The 21,130-nt window shown below is 43.7% G+C and overlaps 1 protein-coding gene and 1 pseudogene across 2 annotated transcripts in view; one reads left to right on the top strand and one right to left on the bottom strand.

The window, feature by feature from the left end:
• Positions 1 to 1,135: 1,135 nt before the first annotated feature.
• LOC309649626 (leukocyte immunoglobulin-like receptor subfamily A member 6) lies at positions 1,136 to 19,955 on the bottom strand (annotated as a pseudogene). Its single transcript, XR_014268671.1, has 4 exons — positions 19,936 to 19,955; positions 19,664 to 19,794; positions 18,145 to 18,440; positions 1,136 to 2,092 (listed from the first exon to the last, which is right to left on the bottom strand). The product of XR_014268671.1 is annotated as a leukocyte immunoglobulin-like receptor subfamily A member 6 (transcript).
• CDC42EP5 (CDC42 effector protein 5) overlaps positions 2,209 to 21,130 on the top strand; it is an 84,874-nt gene continuing 65,952 nt past the window's right edge. The window contains exon 1 of the mRNA XM_082436802.1: positions 2,209 to 2,805. The gene's annotated coding sequence lies outside the window, so the exon portion shown is untranslated. The remainder of the gene's footprint in view (positions 2,806 to 21,130) is intronic.

Genomic DNA, 21,130 nt, shown 5'->3' with positions numbered 1-21,130 from the left:
GTGAATATCTTGGGTATAACAGCACAATGAGTGACTTTGCTGAAATAAAAATATGAAAAAAAAAGAATCAGTAGGAAAATACGACAGTCGATTTAAATTAAACGTGTTTAAATATCTGAAAAAGAAAGGGAGGCAGCCATATGGATTATTTTATAGAAGAACTGGCAGTTATTGAAAAGAGTTAGAAAAGGTAGAGATGAAAAATCCAGTAGAATCAACACATTAAAAAATGTCATCCCATCAAGGACAAGACAGCTGAGGGACCCATTATGAAACTGAATACAGTACTGAGGAAATGTTCCAGAATGAAGGTTAGAGAGACCAGAAATGGAAATTCAAGATACTTGGGGAATAGAATGAGGAGGGCCAACGAACGTCATATCTGTTGTAAGTGTCAGAAGGAAAGGTCATGACATACAACACAGCCAAAGAAATAAAGAACTGAACCTTTTTCAGAGATGAGGACAGGCCAGCTAAGTGCTAGGACGCGTGTATTTAAAGTGGCATCTGTATCTTGACCCTTCTTGGTCAATTAAGAAAATGAAGGTAAATTAAAAATAAAAGTATCTCAGACTGAACTGTACACTTCGAAACGGTTAATTCTATTTTGTGTAAATTTCAACTGAAAAAAATCAAGGACGACTGTGCTGGGGCCCTACAAATGTCCTGAAACTACTTCCTGTAGAAAATGCAAATTACCGTTAAGAGAATGACAAGCTCATTGGGACCAGACTACCCGCTACCAAAAGGCGATGCCAGAAGATATTGGAGAAATCCCTTCAAGGAATTCACTGGGAAGAATTTTACACTGAGCCAAATTATTTTTTATTTTATTTTTAAAAAAATTTATTTATTTATTTATTTATGGCTGTGTTGGGTCTTCGTTTCTGTGCGAGGGCTTTCTCTAGTTGCGGCAAGTGGGGGCCACTCTTCATCGCAGTGCGCGGGCCTCTCACTATCGCGGCCTCTCTTGTTGCGGAGCACAGGCTCCAGACGCACAGGCTCAGTAATTGTGGCTCACGGGCCTAGTTGCTCCGCGGCATGTGGGATCTTCCCAGACCAGGGCTCGAACCCGTGTCCCCTGCATTGGCAGGCAGACTTTCAACCACTGCGCCACCAGGGAAGCCCCAAATTATTTTTAAGGGACAAAAGTGAAAGGCTCATCAGAGGGTAAATCCCTAAATACGAGGAGATTCCAGGCACCGCGTCTGACCTGCGGGCGCTGTGTCCATTCCGCTGAGCCCACCACGTCCGGCTGCGTCTCCCTGAGAGATAAGGAGGGTTCTGCGGGGGTGGATCTCTTACCCATCACATGTATGTTCCTCTCCTCGTAGCTGAATCACACACTTAGTTTGAAATAAGAAATGTTTTCAAGTAACTTGATAAAGAGAGAATGAGAGTGAAAGAAGGCATTTCCAGAGACGCAAGTTCTTAGATATTTTACTATTTTCGCACTCAGTGAAAGGAATACTAAAGATGTAATGGAGAAAGTGAGATGTAACATGAGAAAAAAATGGTAAAAAAAGCACCGAAAAATTAACAAACACAACTTGTACACACACCCACAGATGCACCCACACGTGTGCACACAGACACACAGATGTGCACACGCACATACATGTATATAGAGTACCCATATTTCAGGTAAAGCATAATGAGAACATTGTCTTCTCTAATGGAGGAGGAGAATGCATAGTTGTTTAGAAATAAAAATGTAAATACATATGTTAACATGGGAGTAACTGCCTAAAATTAGAAATGGAATAACTACCAATGTGCTTGGTGTAATTAAATGAAAGAAAAAATTTTCAGCTTTATTGAGATATAAGTAACAAAAATTGTATATATTTAAGATGTACACCTTAATGTTTTTATTTTTTAAAAAAACATTTATTCATTCATTCATTCATTCATTTATTTATTTATTTGGCTGCGTTGGGTCTTAGTTGTGGCACGCAGGATCTTCGCTGTGGCAGGCGGGATCTTTCGTTGCGTGCGCAGGCTCCAGAGTGCACGGGCTCAGTAGTTGCAGCTCGTGGGCTTAGTTGCCCCGTGGCATGTGGGATCTTAGTTCCCTGACCAGGGATCCAACCTGCCTCCCAAGCATTGGAAGGTGGATTCTTAACCACCGGACCACCAGAGAAGTCCCACTTGATGTTTTTGTATACACTTACCTTGTGAAATAATCAGCACAATTAAGCTAATTAACATATCCATGACCTCACATACTGAACATTTGTGTGTGAGTGTGTGTGTGGTGAGAACACTTAAGGTCTATCCTGTAAGCAAATTTCAAGTCTACAGTGGAATACTGTGAACTCTAGTCGCATCACTGTACATCACATCTCCAGAAGTTACTCGACTGCGTAACTGCAACGTTGTTCCCCGTGACCAGCATCTCCCCATTGACCCCTTTCCCAGCCTCTGGCAACTACCATTCTCCTGTGTTTCTATGAGTCTGACTATTTTAGATCCCCCAGGGCAGTGAGCTCAGGCTGTATTTGTCTTTCTGTGTCTGGCTTATTTTACTTCACATAATGTCCTCCAGCTTCATCCATGTTTCCCAAACGGAAGGATTCCCTTCTTTTTAAAGGCCGAATAATATTCCAGTGTGTGTGTGTGCATGCGTGCGCGTATCTCACATTTTCTTTATTTCTTCATCTTTCGACAGGCATTGAGGTTGTATCCATATCCTGGCTAATGTGAATAATGCTGCAGTGAACATAGGAGTGCAGATATCTCTCTGACGTCCTGGTTTCATCTGCTTTGGATATATACCCGGAAGTGGAATTGCTGGATGTTATGGTAGGTAGTTCTATTTTTAATTTTTTGAGGAAATTGCATACTGTTTTCCACAGTGGCTGCACCGATTTGCATTCCCACCAACAATACATAGGGTTCTCTTTTCTCCACAGTTTTGCCAACACCTGTTATCTTTTTTTAAAATTAACTTATTTAATTAATTTATTTTTGGCTGCACTGGGTCTTCATTGCTGTGCGCGGGCTTTCTCTAGTTGCGGTGAGCGGGAGCTACTCTTCCTTGCGGTGCGCGGGCTTCTCATTGCGGTGACTTCTCTTGTTGTGGAGCACAGGCTCTAGGCGCGCGGGCTTCAGTAGTTGTGGCTCGTGGGCTCTAGAGCGCAGGCTCAGTAGTTGTGACACACAGGCTTACTTGCTCCGTGGCATGTGGGATCTTCCCGGACCAGGGCTCGAGCCCATGTCCCCTGCTTTGGCAGGTGGATTCTTAACCACTGCGCCACGAGGGAAGCCCAACACTTGTTATCTTTGTCTGTTTCATAACAGCCATTCTAACAGGTGTGAGGTGATATCTCATTGTGGTTTGGATGTGTATTTCCCTGAGGATTAGTGATGTTGAGCACCTTTTCATGTACTGTTTGGCCATCGGGATGTCTTCTTTTGAGAAATGCCTATTCAGGTCCTTTACCTATTTTTTAAATTGGGTTGTTACTACTTTGCATTGAATCGTGTGAGCTCCTTGTATATTTCGACAAGTAGCTCGTTATCAGATATATGGTTTGCAAATACCTTCTCCCATTCTATACGTTGCCGTTTCACTCTGTTGTCTGTTTCCTTTGCTGTGTAGAAGCTTTTAATATGATGCAATCCCCTTGTCTATTTTTGTCTTTGTTGCCTGGGCTTTTGGTGTCATATCCAAAACACCATTGTCCAAACTCACGTCAAGAAGCTTTTCCCCTATGCTTTCTTCTTGTAGTTTTATGGTTTCAGGCCTTATGGTTAAGTCTCTGATCCATTTTGAGTTGATTTTATATAAGGTGTGAGCTGAGGGTCCAGTTTCATTCTTCTGCATGTGGGTGTCTAGTTTTCCCAGCACCATTTATTGAAAGGACTATCTTTTCCCAGTTGTGTGTTCTTGGCACCCTTGTGGAAGATAGTTCACAGAGCTTCTTTAAGACAGTTATTTTGAACAATTTGGCAACTGATAGATCTTCATCTTTCATGGTTTATGTTTTGCCTTCGGCAGTGTCACATTTCCCTGATTCTTCGTGTGTCTTATAGCTTTGCTTTGGTGTCTGTGCGTTGGAAGAAACAGCACCTGTTCCAGTCTTTATGGTCGGATTTGCAGATCAGCCGAGTTAGAGATTCTGGAGCCTCTCAAACGTGTTCTGTGGACGCGCAAGCCCCACATCCCTCCCTCCTGGGGAGAGGATTCCGAGTTGTGTGCCTTCGCCGTGTCCCCCCCTTCCCCTGGAGGAGTGCAGGGGACCGCGCGGGCGGGGGGCGGGCTCTATTTTCCTCCCCCTGAGGGAGAAGTCTCAGGATCGGCCCTCCTCCCCATCCTGCCGGGCTCTGCCGGCTACTCGAGCGCCTGCCCCTCTCTTCCTTCTTTGCTGCCCCCACGTGGGCCTGTGGCCTCGGGCTCTGAGTGAGGTGAGAGGCCCGGAGCCTGGGGCTGTGGGTGCAGCTTCACTCCCTCTGGCCTGGGCCGAAGGGCGGGGCCTCTCAGCGCTGAGGGTGCCAGCTTGGAGGAGGTGGGACAGGGGGAAGGAACTGCTCCTTTTATCCTTTCAAAGTGGTTTTTCTTGGTTCTGTGCTCATTCGCGGTGTTGCACCTTGCTAACTGGATCCTGCAGTTCACATAAAATTTATTTTCCCCAAATACCGTAGTTTTATCAGTGTTTCTGTGCGGCGATGAGAGCTGGGACTTCCTGTTCTTCCATCTTGCCTAAAACGTTGATTAATTTTTCTAGAATGCATCCTAGTGAGACCAGAAATGGAAAAATAGAAACAATAGCTAATCTACCCAGGAAATAAAATGAGAAGACTAAACAGATATCTGTCACGGTTTCTAATGAGAGAAATGAGAATGACGTTAGGCAGCACCTGAAGAGACCACAGACCTAGACAACAGGGCCTCCTCCACTCAAGGGGACTAGGGTTCTCCCTCACCCTCAGTGGGGGCAAAATTACTTCTTTTTTTTTTTTTTTTAAATAGAAGTAGAGTTAATTTACAATGTTGTGTTAGTCCCAAGTATATAGCAAAGTAATTCAGTTATATGTACATATTCTTTTTCAGATTCTTTCCGTTATAGATTTTTATAAGATATTGAGCATGGTTCCCTGTGCTATACAGTAGGTCCTTGTTGTTTATCTATTTTATATAAAGTAGTGTGTATCTGCAAATCCCAAATTCCTAATTGATCGCTTCCCCCTTTATCCCCTTTGGTAACCATAAGGTTGTTTTGTCTGTGTGTGAGTGTATTTCTGTTTTATAAATAAGTTTATTTGTATCATGTTTTAAGAGTCCACATATAAGTGAAATCACATGATATTTGTCTTTCTCTTTCTGACATACTTCACTTAATATGATAATCTCTAAGTCCATTCATGGTGCTTCAAAGGGCATTATCTCATTCTTTTTTATGGCTGAGTAATATTCCATTATACATATATCACATCTTCTTTATCCATCTGTCGATGGACATTAAGGTTGCTTCCACGTCTTGGCTATTGTAAATAGTGCTGCTAGGTACATTGGGGTGCATGTATGTTTTCGAATTAGAGTTTTTTCCAGATATATGCCCAAGAGTGAGGTTGCAGGATCATATGGTAACTCTGTTTTTAGATTTTAAGTGACCTTCACACTGTTCTCCATAGTGGCTGCAACAATTTACATTTCCAGCAACAGTGTAGTAAGGTTCCTTTTTCTCCACACCCTCTCCAGCATTTATTATTTGTAGATTTTTGATGATGGCCATTCTGACCAGTGTGAGGTGATACCTCACTGTGGTTTTGATTTGTATTTCTCTAGTAATTAGTGATGTTGAACATCTTTTCACGTGCCTGTTGGCTATGTGTATGTCTTCTTTGGAGAAATGTCTATTTAGGTCTTCTGTCCAGTTTTTAATTGGTTTTTAAAAAATATATTAAGCTGTATGAGCTGTTTGTATATTTTTGAAATTAATCCCTTGTCCTTAGCATTATTTGCACATATTTTCTCCCAGTCCTAGGTTGTTTTTTCATTTTGTTTATGGTTTCCTTTGCTGTGCAGAAGTTTTAAGTTTAATTTGTTCCCATTTGTTTATTTTTTAAACTCTATTACTTTAGGAGATGGATCCCCAAAAACATCGCTGCAATTTATGTCAAAGCATGTTCTGCTTATACTTTCCTCTAGGAGTTTTATAGTGTCCAGTCTTACATTTAGGTCTTTAATCCATTTGGGTTTATTTTTGTATATGGTGTTAGACAGTCTTTTTTTTTTTTTTTTTTTCTGAGTCCTTGTGGGATTTTTTTTTTTAATTCAGACAGAAAGTCACAAAAATTATACTCATCCTCATCAGTTCACTCAGTCCCATGTAATTAAATTTTTTTTTTATCTTGATCTTTTGTTAGTACTTTTTTGAGTTCATCAGTTTTTCATTAGAGTTCTGAAAATGCTTATTCATTCAGTTCAGCAGTACAGTCAATTACCAGAAACCTGTACTTGTCAGAGTCTTTTCCATGAATTTCTTGAAGATGAAACCCTTTAATAGGAACATATTTGCAAAAGCATCAGAGTACACCCAGAACTGTCTGTAAATGAGAAAAGACTTAAAAATGACCAGTTAAAGATTGGATGAAAGTTCATAATAATGCAGTTGACAAGAAAATTAGTTATTTCTGAGATATACATTTTAAAGTAATAACTAGGATTATTACTTATAACATTATACCAGAACATATAAGATTTTTAGCAATTTCATGTGTTGTCTGAAACATTTATATTAACATATTTCCATACATATTTCCATACAAATACAAATATAAGATTTTTAGAAATTTCATGTAATGTCTGAAACATTTATATTAACATATTTCCATACAAATAACCCAATGAAAGTTTAGTATTAGTTTTGTTTGTTTGTTTTTTTATACTGCAGGTTCTTATTAGGCATCAATTTTATATACATCAGTGTATACATGTCAATCCCAATCGCCCAATTCAGCACACCACCATCCCCACCCCACCGCAGTTTTCCCCCCTTGGTGTCCATATGTCCATTCTCTACATCTGTGTCTCAACTTCTGCCCTGCAAACCGGCTCATCTGTACCATTTTTCTAGGTTCCACATACATGCATTAATATACGATATTTGTTTTTCTCTTTCTGACTTACTTCACTCTGTATGACAGTCTCTAGATCCATCCACTTCTCAACAAATGACTCAATTTCATTCCTTTTTATGGCTGAGTAATATTCCATTGTATATATGTACCACAACTTCTTTATCCATTCGTCTGTTGATGGGCATTTAGGTTGCTTCCATGACCTGGCTATTGTAAGTAGTGCTGCAATGAACATTCGGGTGCATGTGTCTTTTTGAATTACGGTTTTCTCTGGGTATATGCTCAGTAGTGGGATTGCTGGGTCATATGGTAATTCTATTTTTAGTTTTTTAAGGAACCTCCATATTGTTCTCCATAGTGGCTGTATCAATTTACATTCCCACCAACAGTGCAAGAGGGTTCCCTTTTCTCCACACCCTCTCCAGCATTTGTTGTTTGTAGATTTTCTGATGATGCCCATTCTAACAGGAGTGAGGTGATACCTCATTGTAGTTTTGATTTGCATTTCTCTAATAATTAGCGATGTTGAGCATCTTTTCATGTGCTTTGTGGCCGTCTGTATGTCTTCTTTGGAGAAATGTCTATTTAGGTCTTCTGCCCATTTTTGGATTGGGGTGTTTGTTTCTTTAATATTGAACTGAATGAGCTGTTTATATATTTTGGAGATTAATCCTTTGTCCGTTGATTCGTTTGCAAATATTTTCTCCCATTCCGAGGGTTGTCTTTTCGTCTTGTTTATGGTTTCCTTTGCTGTGCAAAAGCTTTGAAGTTTCATTAGGTCCCATTTGTTTATTTTTGTTTTTATTTCCATTACTCTAGGAGGTGGATCAAAAAAGATCTTGCTGTGATTTATGTCAAAGAGCGTTCTTCCTATGTTTTCCTCTAAGAGTTTTATAGTGTCCAGTCTTATATTTAGGTCTCTAATCCATTTTGAGTTTATTTTTGTGTATCGTGTTAGGGAGTATTCTAATTTCATTCTTTTACATGTAGCTGTCCAGTTTTCCCAGCACCACTTATTGAAGAGACTGTCTTTTCGCCATTGTATATCTTTGCCTCCTTTGTCATAGATTAGTTGACCATAGGTGCGTGGGTTAATCTCTGGGCTTTCTATCTTGTTCCATTGATCTATGTTTCTGTTTTTGTGCCAGTACCATATTGTCTTGATTACTGTAGCTTTGTAGTATAGTCTGAAGTCAGGGAGTCTGATTCCTCCAGCTCCATTTTTTTCCCTCAAGACTGCTTTGGCTATTCGGGGTCTTTTGTGACTCCATACAAATTTTAAGATGATTTGTTCTAGTTCCGTAAAAAATGCCATTGGTAATTTGATATGGATTGCATTGAATCTGTATATTGCTTTGGGTAGTATACTCATTTTCACAATGTTGATTCTTCCAATCCAAGAACATGGTATAGCTCTCCATCTGTTGGTATCATCTTTAATTTCTTTCATCAGTGTCTTATAGTTTTCTGCATACAGGTCTTTTGTCTCTCTAGGTAGGTTTATTCCTAGGTATTTTATTCTTTTTGTTGCAATGGTAAATGGGAGTGTTTCCATAATTTCTCTTTCAGATTTTTCATCCTTAGTGTATAGGAATGCAAGAGATTTCTGTGCATTAATTTTGTATCCTGCAACTTTACCATATTCATTAATTAGCTCTAGCAGTTTTCTGGTGGCAGTTTTAGTATTCTCTATGTATAGTATCATGTCATCCGCAAACAGTGACAGTTTTACTTCTTCTTTTCCAATTTGTATTCCTTTTATTTCTTTTTCTTCTCTGATTGCCATGGCTAGGACTTCCAGAACTATGTTGAATAATAGTGGTGAGAGTGGACATCCTTGTCACGTTCCTGATCTTAGAGGAAATGCTTTCAGTTTTTCACCATTGAGAATGATGTTTGCTGTGGGTTTGTCATATATGGCCTTTATTATGTTGAGGTAGGTTCCCTCTATGCCCACTTTCTGGAGAGTTTTTATCATAAATCGGTGTTGAATTTTGTCAAAAGCTTTTTCTGCATCTATTGAGATGATCATATGGTTTTTATTCTTCAATTTGTTAATATGGTGTATCACATTGATTGATTTGCGTATATTGAAGAATCCTTGCATCCCTGGGATAAATCCCACTTGATCGTGGTGTATGATCCTTTTAATGTGTTGTTGGATTCTGTTTGCTAGTATTTTGTTGAGGATTTTTGCATCTATATTCATCAGTGATATTGGTCTGTAATTTTCTTTTTTTGTAGTGTCTTTGTCTGGTTTTGGTATCAGGGTGATGGTGGCCTCATAGAATGAGTTTGGGAGTGTTCCTTCCTCTGCAATTTTTTGGAAGAGTTTGAGAAGGATAGGTGTTAGCTCTTCTCTAAATGTTTGATAGAATTCACCTGTGAAGCCATCTGGTCCTGGACTTTTGTTTGTTGGAAGATTTTTAATCACAGTTTCAATTTCATTACTTGTGATTGGTCTGTTTATATTTTCTGTTTCTTCCTGGTTCAGTCTTGGAAGGTTATACCTTTCTAAAAATGTGTCCATTTCTTCCAGGTTGTCCATTTTATTGGCATAAAGTTGCTTGTAGTAGTCTCTTAGGATGCTTTGTATTTCTGCGGTGTCTGTTGTAACTTCTCCTTTTTCATTTCTGATTTTATTGATTTGAGTCCTCTCCCTCTTTTTCTTGATGAGTCTGGCTAATGGCTTATCAATTTTGTTTATCTTCTCAAAGAACCAACTTTTAGTTTTATTGATCTTTGCTATTGTTTTCTTTGTTTCTATTTCATTTATTTCTGCTCTGATTTTTATGATTTCTTTCCTTCTGCTAACTTTGGGTTTTGTTTGTTCTTCTTTCTCTAGTTTCTTTAGGTGTAAGGTTAGATTGTTTACTTGAGATTTTTCTTGTTTCTTGAGATAGGCTTGTATAGCTATAAACTTCCCTCTTAGAACTGCTTTCGCTGCATCCCATAGGTTTTGGGTCGTCGTGTTTTCATTGTCATTTGTCTCTAGGTATTTTTTGATTTCCTCTCTGATTTCTTCAGTGATCTCTTGGTTATTTAGTAACGTATTGTTTAGCCTCCATGTGTTTGTCTGTTTTACGTTTTTTTCCCTGTAATCCATTTCTAATCTCATAGCGTTGTGGTCCGAAAAGATGCTTGATATGATTTCAATTTTCTTAAATTTACTGAGGCTTGATTTGTGACCCAAGATGTGATCTATCCTGGAGAATATTCCGTGCGCACTTGAGAAGAACGTGTAATCTGCTGTTTTTGGATGGAATGTCCTATATATGTCAATTAAATCTAACTGGTCTATTGTGTCATTTAAAGCTTCTCTTTCCTTATTCATTTTCATTTTGGATGATCTGTCCATTGGTGTAAGTGAGGTGTTAAAGTCCCCCACTATTATTGTGTTACTGTCAATTTCCTCTTTTATAGCTGTTAGCAGTTGCCTTATGTATTGAGGTGCTCCTATGTTGGGTGCATATATATTTATAATTGTTATATCTTCTTCTTGGATTGATCCCTTGATCATTATGTAGTGTCCTTCCTTGTCTCTTGTAACATTCTTTATTTTAAAGTCTATTTTATCTGATATGAGTATAGCTACTCCAGCTTTCTTTTGATTTCCATTTGCATGGAATATCTTTTTCCATCCCCTCACTTTCAGTCTGTATGTGTCCCTAGGTCTAAAGTGGGTCTCTTGTAGACAGCATATATATGGGTCTTGTTTTTGTATCCATTCAGCCAGTCTATGTCTTTTGGTTGGGGCATTTAATCCATTCACGTTTAAGGTAATTATCGATATGTATGTTCCTATGACCATTTTCTTAATTGTTTTGGGTTTGTTTTTGTAGGTCCTTTTCTTCTCTTGTGTTTCCCACTTAGAGAAGTTCCTTTAGCATTTGTTGTAGAGCTGGTTTGGTGGTGCTGAATTCTCGTAGCTTTTGCTTGTCTGTAAAGCTTTTGATTTCTCCATCAAATCTAAATGAGATCCTTGCTGGGTAGAGTAATCTTGCTTGTAGGTTCTTCCCTTTCATCACTTTAAGTATATCATGCCACTCCCTTCTGGCTTGTAGAGTTTCTGCTGAGAAATCAGCTGTTAACCTTATGGGAGTTCCCTTGTATGTTATTTGTCGTTTTTCCCTTGCTGCTTTCAATAATTTTTCTTTGTCTTTAATTTTTGCCACTTTGATTACTATGTGTCTCGGCGTGTTCCTCCTTGGGTTTATCCTGTATGGGACTCTCTGCACTTCCTGGACTTGGGTGGCTATTTCCTTTCCCATGTTAGGGAAGTTTTTGACTATAATCTCTTCAAATATTTTCTCTGGTCCTTTCTCTCTCTCTTCTCCTTCTGGGACCCCTATAATGCGAATGTTGTTGCGTTTAATGTTGTCCCAGAGGTCTCTTAGGCTGTCTTCATTTCTTTTCATTCTTTTTTCTTTATTCTGTTCCGCAGCAGTGAATTCCACCATTCTGTCTTCCAGGTCACTTATCCGTTCTTCTGCCTCAGTTATTCTGCTATTGATTCCTTCTAGTGTAGTTTTCATTTCAGTTATTGTATTGGTCATCTCTGTTTGTTTGTTCTTTAATTCTTCTAGGTCTTTGTTAATCATTTCTTGCATCTTCTCAATCTTTGCCTCCATTCTTATTCCGAGGTCCTGGATCATCTTCACTATCATTATTCTGAATTCTTTTTCTGGAAGGTTGCCTATCTCCACTTCATTTAGTTGTTTTTCTGGGGTTTTTTCTTGTTCCTTCATCTGGCACATAGCCCTCTGCCTTTTCATCTTGTCTATCTTTCTGTGAATGTGGTTTTTGGTCCACAGGCTGCAGGATTGTAGTTTATCTTGCTTCTGCTGTCTGCCCTCTGGTGGTTGAGGCTACCTAAGAGGCTTGATGGGAGGCTCTCGGTGTTAGAGACTCTTAAGTTTCATTCTTTTGCATGGAGCTGTCCAGTTTTCCCAGCACCACTTATTGAAGAGACTGTCTTTTCTCCATTGTATATTCTTGCTTCCTTTGTCATAGGTTTATTGACCATAAGTGTGTGGGTTTTTTTCTGGGCTCTCTATTCTGTTCCATTGATCTATGAGTCTGTTTTTGTGCGAGTACCATAGTGTTTTGATGACTGTAGCTTCATAGTATAGTCTGAAATCAGGGAGTGTGATTCCTCCAGCTCCATTCTTCTTTCTCACGATTGTTTTGGCTATTCGGGGTCTTTTGTGTTTCCATACAAATGAAGATATTATTTGTTCTTTCTCCGTGAAAAATGCCATTGGTAATTTGATAGGGACTGCATTGAACCTGTAGATTGCCTTGGGTAGTGTGGTCATTTTTACAATATTGAGTCTTCCAATCCAAGAACACAGTATATCTTTCCCTGGGGTACATTTATTACTAATTGACCTTCCAGGGAATCTGTAGCCCTTTGAGTATCCATATTTAGGGATAGAAATGCATCGAAGCTCTTGGCTCTTAGTGAGATTTGGTGGACTACTGTCTCAAGAGATGCAAATACTTAATAATAGTAATTATATTTTGTATTTTATAACCCATGTGTCATCTCTTGTAAGCCTCCCAGCTACTTTGTGGAAGAATATTTACTTTAAAAAAAAAAAAAAAAAAAAAAAGGATGAAACTCCCTGAAAGAGCACATGTGATTTATTCACATTCAGCATGCCAACAGGTGATTCTCTTGCAAGAACCCGATGGTTCAAACTCCCAGTCCAGTGCTTTTTACTGAGACTTATCTCCTTGAAGTCTCTTGTGCTATGACGTGCAGAGCTGTGGGGGCTACTGGTTTATGTGGGAAGTTCATATAAGCAGCAGAGGCTCAGGGGAAAACAGGTGAGAGGACTGTAGCTGAAGGGTCTTTAAGATGCTCTGCTGGACCAGCTGGGTGCATAGTCTCTCCCGGACTCACCTGGCTTTTCCTGAGGGGAGATACTCATTTGGGGGAAATAATGCCCCCGTTCAACAAGACGTTCTAGAGTGTGTCTCATTCTGAACAGGGTCTTAGTCCAAGGACAGACTCTGCCGTGTCTCTTATGTGCCCTCTGATGGCCACAGGGGGGATGGCTCTAAGCTGGAAGAAAAGTGCCTTTCAAGGCCACCCCATGTGACAGATGAGAGTTCTTTCTTGAGCTAAGGGTACTTGTCTCCACCTCCCTCCTCCATATTTTCCACCTAAATTTAGCCTTTCACCATTAAATATGATGTTCTCTGCAGGCTTTTGTAGGGGTCCTATGTCCGACTGAGGAAGTGCCCTTCAATACTAGAGTGCCGGGCTTCCCTGGTGGCGCAGTGGTTGAGAATCTGCCTGCCAATGCAGGGCACATGGGTTCGAGCCCTGGTCTGGGAAGATCCCACATGCCGCGGACCAACTAGGCCCGTGAGCCACAATTACTGAGCCTGCGCGTCTGGAGCCTGTGCTCCGCAACAAGAGAGGCTGCGATGATGAGAGGCCCGCGCACCACGATGAAGAGTGGCCCCCGCTCGCCGTAACTAGAGAAAGCCCTCGCACAGAAACGAAGACACAACACAGCCATAAATAAATAAATAAATAAATAAACCCCAAAGTTAAAAAAAAAAAAAAAAGGACCACATTGAAAAAAAAAATACTAGAGTGCCAAGTGTTTTGTTTTGTTGTATCTTTAATCATGAATGGAGATTGGATTTTACGAAGTCTTTTTTCTGTATCTGTTGATAGGATCATGTGGTTTTTCTTTTTTTAGACAAATAATATGGTTGCTTGATTTTTGAATATCAAGCTAATGTTGCATTCCTGGGATAAGCCCCACTTGGATGTGGTGTAGTATTTTAAACGTATGTTGTTAAATTTGATTTGCTAATATTTTGTGGAAGACGTTTGTGTTTATGCTCATGAGGGAGACTGGCCTGCAAATTTTTCTTCTATTTTGTTTTCGTGTTGTTTACTTTTACTATGAGAGTTGGTCTGGCCTCATAAATTAATACATTTCCTTCTCATCTAGTTTCTAGAAGAGATTGAATAGAATTGATATGATTGTTTTTACATGTTTTCTAGAATTTGCAAGTAAAACCATTTAGGCCTGGAGATTTCTTTGGGGAAATTTTAATCTAAGAATTCAATATCTTGAATGTGAGACTAGCAAACTATTTTTAAAGTCTGACAATAACAAGTGTTCGTGAAGGTCTCGGACAAAAGGGATTACTCCACATTGTTTCTGGTTGTACGAAATAGGACAGTCAATTAAATGAGAAGTGCATCATTATGCCTTAGATTTTCCAATACGTTTGTGCTACCCAGGAGCTTCTTCCCATAGAAAACCTAGAAAAACTTGCACACATAGACAATACAATACTACAAGGATGTTTCCAGTATATAATACAGCAGGCAAAATTAACAAACTACAGTTCTTCTAGCTTCCAGGTAGAGGATGAATAAGCTCTGGGGATCTAATGCACAGCACTGTGATTATAATTAACAATAATGTAGTATATACTTGAAAGTTGTTAAGAGGGTAAATCGTAAATGTTCTAATCACAAAAAAGTAGAGGTAAGATCAGGTAAGGTCTAATGACGTGCTTTGCATGTCAATATACCGTTTTTTCCAACACCATTTATTTATTTATTTTTAACATCTTTATTGGAGTATAATTGCTTTACAATGGTGTGTTAGTTTCTGCTGTATAACAAAGTGAATCAGCTATACGTAGACATATGTCCCCATATCTCCTCCCTCTTGCGTCTCCCTCCCACCCTCCCTATCCCACCCCTCTAGGTGGTCACAAAGCACCGAGCTGATCTCTCTGTGCTATGCGGCTGCTTCCCACTAGCTAGCTATTTTACATTTAGTAGTGTATATATGTCCATGCCACTCTCTCACTTCATCCCAGCTTACCCTTCCCCCTCCCCCTGTCCTCAAGTCCATTCTCTACGTCTGCGACCTTAGGTTCTTCAGAAAGATTTTTCTTTTTTTAGATTCCATATATATGTGTTAGCATATGGTATTTGTTTTTCTCTTTCTGACTTACTTCACTTTGTATGACAGACTCTAGGTCCATCCACCTCACTACAAATGCCTCAATTTCGTTTCTTTTTATGGCTGAGTAATATTCCATTGTATATATGACCAACACAATTTATTGAAGAGACTGTCCTTTACCCATTGTGTACTCTTGACTCTCTTGTCAAATATTAGTTGACTATACACGTGTCGGTTTATTTCTAGGATTTTGATTCTGTTCCGTTGGTCTATATATCTGTTTGTTTTTTTCTATTACCATACTGTTTTAATACTATATCTCTGTTCTTTATCTCTAATCTTGTTCTAATCTTATCTCTAATCTTGTTCTTTTTCAAGATTCTTTGACTATTTGTGGTGTCTGTAGTTCTTTTTTTTCGTTTTCTGTCATCTCTTGTCATTATCAATTATACTTCTTTTTAAAATTGAAGTGTAGTTGATTTACAATATTGTTAGTTTCAGTTGTACAGCATAGTGATTCTTTTCTGTGTGTGTGTGTGATTTGCAGATTATATTGCTTTATAGGTTATTACAAGATATTGGGTATAATTTTCTGTGCTATACAGGAAATCCTTGTTGCTTATCTATTATACATATAGCAGTTTGCATCTGTTAATCCCATACTTTTAATTTCTATCTCGCCCCCTATCTCTTCCCTTTGGTAACCATAATTTTGTTTGCTATGTCTGTGAGTCTGTTTCTATTTTGTGTACAGATTTCTTTGTATTATTTTTCACATATAAGTGATATCATATGGTATGTGTCTTTCTCTGACTTGTTTAACTAAACATAATATTGTCTAGTTCCATCCATGCTGCTGCAAATGGCAATTTTCATATTTTATGGCTGAATAATATTCCATTATGTATATATATATGTGTGTGTGTGTATATATATATATATATATATATATATATATATATATATATATACACACACACACATACATATATATACCATATCTTCTTAGTCCATCATCTGTTGGCGGGCACTTTGGTTGTTTCCATGTCTTGGCTGTCTGGCTTGTCTTGTACATGGTGCTGCTATGAACACCGAGGTACATGTATCTTTTCAAACTACGGTTTTCTCCAGATATGCGCCCAGGGGGCTGGATCACATGGTAGCTCTATTTGGAGGTCTTTGAGCGTCCTCCTTACTGTTCTCCACAGTGGCTGCACCAATGTACATCCCCACCAAGAGTGTAGGAGGGTTCCCTTTTCTCCGCACCCTCTCCAGCATTTATTATTTGCAGTTTTTGACGTTAGCCCTGGTGACTGTACCGTCGTGATACCTCACTGTAGTTTTGCTTTACATTTCTCTAGTAATTAACAATGTTGAGCATCTTTTCATGTGCCTGTTGGCCGTCTGTATGTCTTTGGGGAAATGTCTATTTCGTTCTTCTGCCCATTTTTTGATTGGGTTGTTTATTTCTTTGAGTTTGAGTCATATGAGCAGTTTGTATATTTTGGTTGTATCGTTTACAAATATTTTCTCCCGGTTGCGTATGTTGTGTCTTCATTTTGTTGATGGTTTCCTTTGCTGTGCAAAAGCTTTTAAGTTTGATTATGCCCCATTTGTTTATTTTTGCTGTTATTTCTTTTGCCTTGGGAGACTGATTTAAGAAAATATTAGTACAATTGGGAGTTCCCTAGTGGTCCAGTGGTTAGGACTCAGCACTTTCACTGCCGTGGCCCGGGTTCAAGCCCTGGTTGGGGAAGTAATATCCTGCAAGAGGCGCGGGACGGCCAAAAAAATAAATAAGGCTCTGAAAATATTGGTACAATTTATATCAAAGAGTGTTTTGCCTATGTTCTCTTCTAGGAGTTTTATAGTGTCATGTGTTTTTTAAAAAATTTATTTATTTTATTTATTTATTTTTGGCTGTGTTGGGTCTTCACTGCTGCACACGGACTTTCTCTAGTTGCAGCGAGCGGGGTCTGCTCTTCATTGTGGTGCGTGGGCTTCTCATTGCGGTGGCTTCTCTTGTTGCAGAGCACGGGCTCTAGGCGTGTGGGCTTCAGTAGTTGTGGCACGTGGGCTCAGTAGTTGTGACTCGCGGGCTCTAGAGCATGGGCTCAGTAGTTGTGGTGCACGGGCTTAGTTGCTCCACGGCATGTGGGATCTTCCCAGACCAGGGCTTGAACCTGTGTCCCCTGCATTGGCAGGCGGATTCTTAACCACTGTGCCACCAGGGAAGCCCTATAGTGTCGTGTCTTACATTTAGGTCTTTAAACCATTTTGAGTCTTTTTTGTATATGGTGTGAGGGAGTGTTCTAATTTGATGACTTACATGTAGCTGTCCAGTGAATCCCACCACCTCCTTGACGTGAAAATGAGAGGCCACCTTCACTCTGCCCTTCGTATCGTGGGGCTGATTCCATAGGTGCCGTGACGACTCTAAGGGCTCCTAGAAATCAGCACCCAGACAGAGGCGAGGAGGGCACCTGCTCTTTCCCCCTCTCTCAGCTGGGCATCTTCCCTTCATGCATTTCTCCTCACTATGACCACCCAGTAGGCGCCAGTGACCTCAGTTATACTTGAGACATGAAGACCCCTTCCTTTATCTCCACTCCCACCCCCAGGTCCGGTGGGAAGCGACCCTTCTGTAAAGGTTTAGTGGGGAAGGGCTAACAGAAGCTCAGCCCAGGACTGGGGAGACGGTGTCTCCTCTAGGCTAAGAGGACGCTGTTACCCAGCAGACACGGCGCTCGTGCCTGTGGGTGAGAGTCTGCAGCCCCAGTGCTGCCTGGAACACGGACAGAGGGAGGGTGTGGCGTGTCTGCATCTTCATGTTGTTCTCAGCTCCGTGTCTTCCCTCAAAGTTCCGAGCTTCCGCCCTCCCGCCTCCCTTCTGCACACACCTAGCACGGCCTGGACCCTGCGGTGGGGTGCGTGGAGTAGAGGGACAGGGGCTCCCCCTGTACTGTCCGTCCCTCCGTGGGGCGGGGCCACCTGTGGCTGGCGTCCCTGTGTCCCTCTTCTCCTCCTCCAGCTCAGAGCCCTCCTGGGACAGGGCCGTGAGCCGACGGTCTGGCTCCTCAATGGATGTGGGGAGGGGGCCCCTCACCTGAGAGCAGGCGCTCCAGGGGTCGCTGGGCTGTGACATCAGGGCGGGGGAGGTGCTGAGTGAGCTGTAGCACGTGTAGTCCCACTGTGGGCTGAGGTCACAGCACTCAAGGTGAAGCTGGCCTGAAAGGGTGGAGCCGTGTCCTGCAGACGAAGGTTCTGGGGAGGAGTGAGTGACCCCTCCTTGGACAGATGGAGGGGATCGGACCAGATCTCAGCCACGCTGCAGGGTCGTGTTCTCTCCCCAGGGCACTGAAGGTCCCGGCTGGGCTCAGAGGGAGGGTTTCCTGTACATTCCTGGGGGCGAGGAAGGTCATGATGTGTAGAGAGCCACCCCCAAGACACCCTTGACCCTGAGCTGAGGGACCACCATCCTCTCTCCAGGGACCGTGTCTGTGACCCCCTCTCAGCTGCTCTCAGCCCCTCTGTGTGGGTCTCTCTTATCTCCCGGCACCCGCTCCATTTTTCTCTCACTCTCCCTGGACCACTGCCCTTTCTCAATGTCTGCTCTAGGACCCCCTCCCAGGACCCCATCCCCACCAGAGGTGACTCTGGGCCCAGCATGCTGAGAACACAGTCAGGACGTGGGGCAGGACAGGGGCTCCCCACCAGCACCAGGCTGTCTCCACGGAGCACGAGCGAGCCCGGCTGGGCTGAGAGGGAGGGCTCCCTGTACACGCCTGCAGAGAGGGGCAGTGGCACCGAGGGGGACGCTCACCCCACATTGCTCACTGGGGCTGCAGTCAGAGCTCTCCCTGGTCCTCCCAAGCCTCTCGCTAGTGGTTCTGCCCCAGGAGGGCAGTATCACTGACCCCCATCACCTCAGGGCTCACTGGGCACAAGGCTCAGGTGAGGGGTCCAGGAAACGATGGGGCTGGGGGCCCTCACCTGTGACCTGGCGATGCAGAGGGTCACTGGGGTGTGACCACACATGCGGAGGGAGCTGGGAGAATCATAGCATCCGCAGGTCCCCCCACGGGAGGAGTTCACGGGCCCACAGGGCACACGGCCTGTCCCCTCCCATGGGTCCTCGATGTCCTGTGTCGGGCGGGTCAGCACCTCCCTCCGTCAGCAGGTGCAAAGTGCCCGCTGCAGACTGTGAGCTGCGTGCCAGGGACACGCTCCCTCGTGAGGCCACCACAGGGTGTGACTGGGCTGAGGGGGGGGGCTCTGTGCACCCCTGAGGGAGGGGGAGGGGCTGGGTTAAAGGGGGAGCGTCACCCCGCTCACCGCAGGTGTGGGCTGCGAGGGGAGACGTCCGTCCCCCGGCGCCCACACTCTGCTCCCTCTGCCTGTGAGGACGCCGCCGCAGTGGGAGGGGACCCGGGTCCTCCCTCCCGCCTGTCTCCACCAGGGGCAGGGGGTCACTCCGCTCTACCTGTCTTTCCTGCTGCGAGAGACACACTGATACCGCCCTGCAGGGCTTGAGCTCGAGGAGTCAAAGGGGAAACTGGCCTTGTCACTGGAGTCCCGTGGGGCCTCAGCCTCCCAGAGTCCAGAGGGCCTCTCTCTCTACAGACGGTAGACATCTGCCCTCGGAGACCCCGGACACCACATGGTCACAGGGCTTCCCTTGGTGACCATGGGGCCTAGGTCGGCCCAGATGGAGGGTGTCAGGTGGATCCCTGGAAAGGAATCAGACCCGAAGTGTCAGGGGTGCCTTTCTCCCCTCAGTTTCCCCAGCTGTCACCCCCAGACCCCTTCCAGACTGGTCACCATCATCCCAGACCCGCTGTGCTCCCCCCAGATGACCAGGGGCTTGTGGGATTCCAGCAGGTCTTGGGGGGCTCACCTGCCGGGACCTGCTCCCATGGGTCCGGGCACAGCCCTGGGAGAGAGTTCCCTGTGAGCGCCCATCCCCCAGCACACATAGATGCTCCAGGCCTGGTCGGGGCCCTGAGCGCTGGGGTCAGATCTGGGGCTGAGCACATCCTTCCTCCCCCACCAAGTTCTGCCCCCGCTGAGCCTTCTTAGACCTGGGGTCTCTGAGCTTCAGACCTGGGAGGAGAGGGGCCCCTTCCCCCCTCCCTTCCCCAAAGCCCACCGAGGCAGAGAAGGGCAGTGAGGGTCGGGGTCGTGGCTGTGCCTCCCATGGTCCCCAGCCGTGCTGGTGGCTTACAGAGTCCACAGAGGCAGTACGACAGACAGATGCACGGGGGGTGACAAGGTGCGGGCTCTGTGTTGCACGTTACCGGCCCCTTCATAGCAGCCGCTCAGAAAGAGGAACAGCCCCCCAGGGCCTCACGCTGCGCTCCCTGCAGGATGGGGCCCAGGAGACAGCAGGCTCTGGGACCTTCCAGACCACATCTGGGTCTCAGCAGACCCCACGCACTCTGCCTCGCCTCAGGCCAAACCCAAAGACAGAGAGTGACACTCGTGCCAGGACAGAAAGTTGAGGCTGCAGGGCGGGACCTAGGAACAGCCCAGTTTGGGCTCCGATTCTTTTTTTTTTTTTTTTTTGCTGCAGAAAGCTTTCCTGTTTCCCTTTGGCCCAAGGCTTGGAGAGGGCTCCAGGGTGGTTAACAAGCTGCCCAGTGGCTGCAGAGAGAGGCTTCAGGGAGAAGCCCTGACCCCAGAGGGGCTCCTCACAGGCCGCTGGGCTCCGGGGGCTCCTAGTGGTGCTTGAGGCGGAGCCTTTGGAGGAGACGCTCGCCCAGCGCAGCCTGGGGGCCGGGCAGCCTGCGGAGGTTGGTCAGGTGGTCGCCCATCTCCTGGATGAGTTTCACCTGCTCATCCAGGAAGTGGCTCCAGGAAGTCCAGAGGTGGGGTCTGCGTGGGGAGAACCTCGGGCCTGCGGAGCCACAGGGCCTAGTGCGGGTTCTTCTCCGTCAGCCGGGCGGCTTCCGTGGCGTCCTGGGCTTCACCCACCGCTCCTGGGACGGCTTCGGCACGTCGTGGAAGCGGGCGCGGCCACAGCGCTGCTTCTGCCTTTTCCGGTGAGCTCGGGCCCTCCGGCTTCTCCTCGGCCAGTTCGCCAAACGCTGTCT

The sequence above is a fragment of the Balaenoptera physalus genome, assembly GCF_965194825.1.
Source record: "Balaenoptera physalus genome assembly, chromosome: 19".
Lineage (NCBI taxonomy): Eukaryota > Metazoa > Chordata > Mammalia > Artiodactyla > Balaenopteridae > Balaenoptera > Balaenoptera physalus.
Note: the sequence above shows the minus strand (reverse complement) of the source record. Positions and strands in the feature narration are given on the sequence as shown.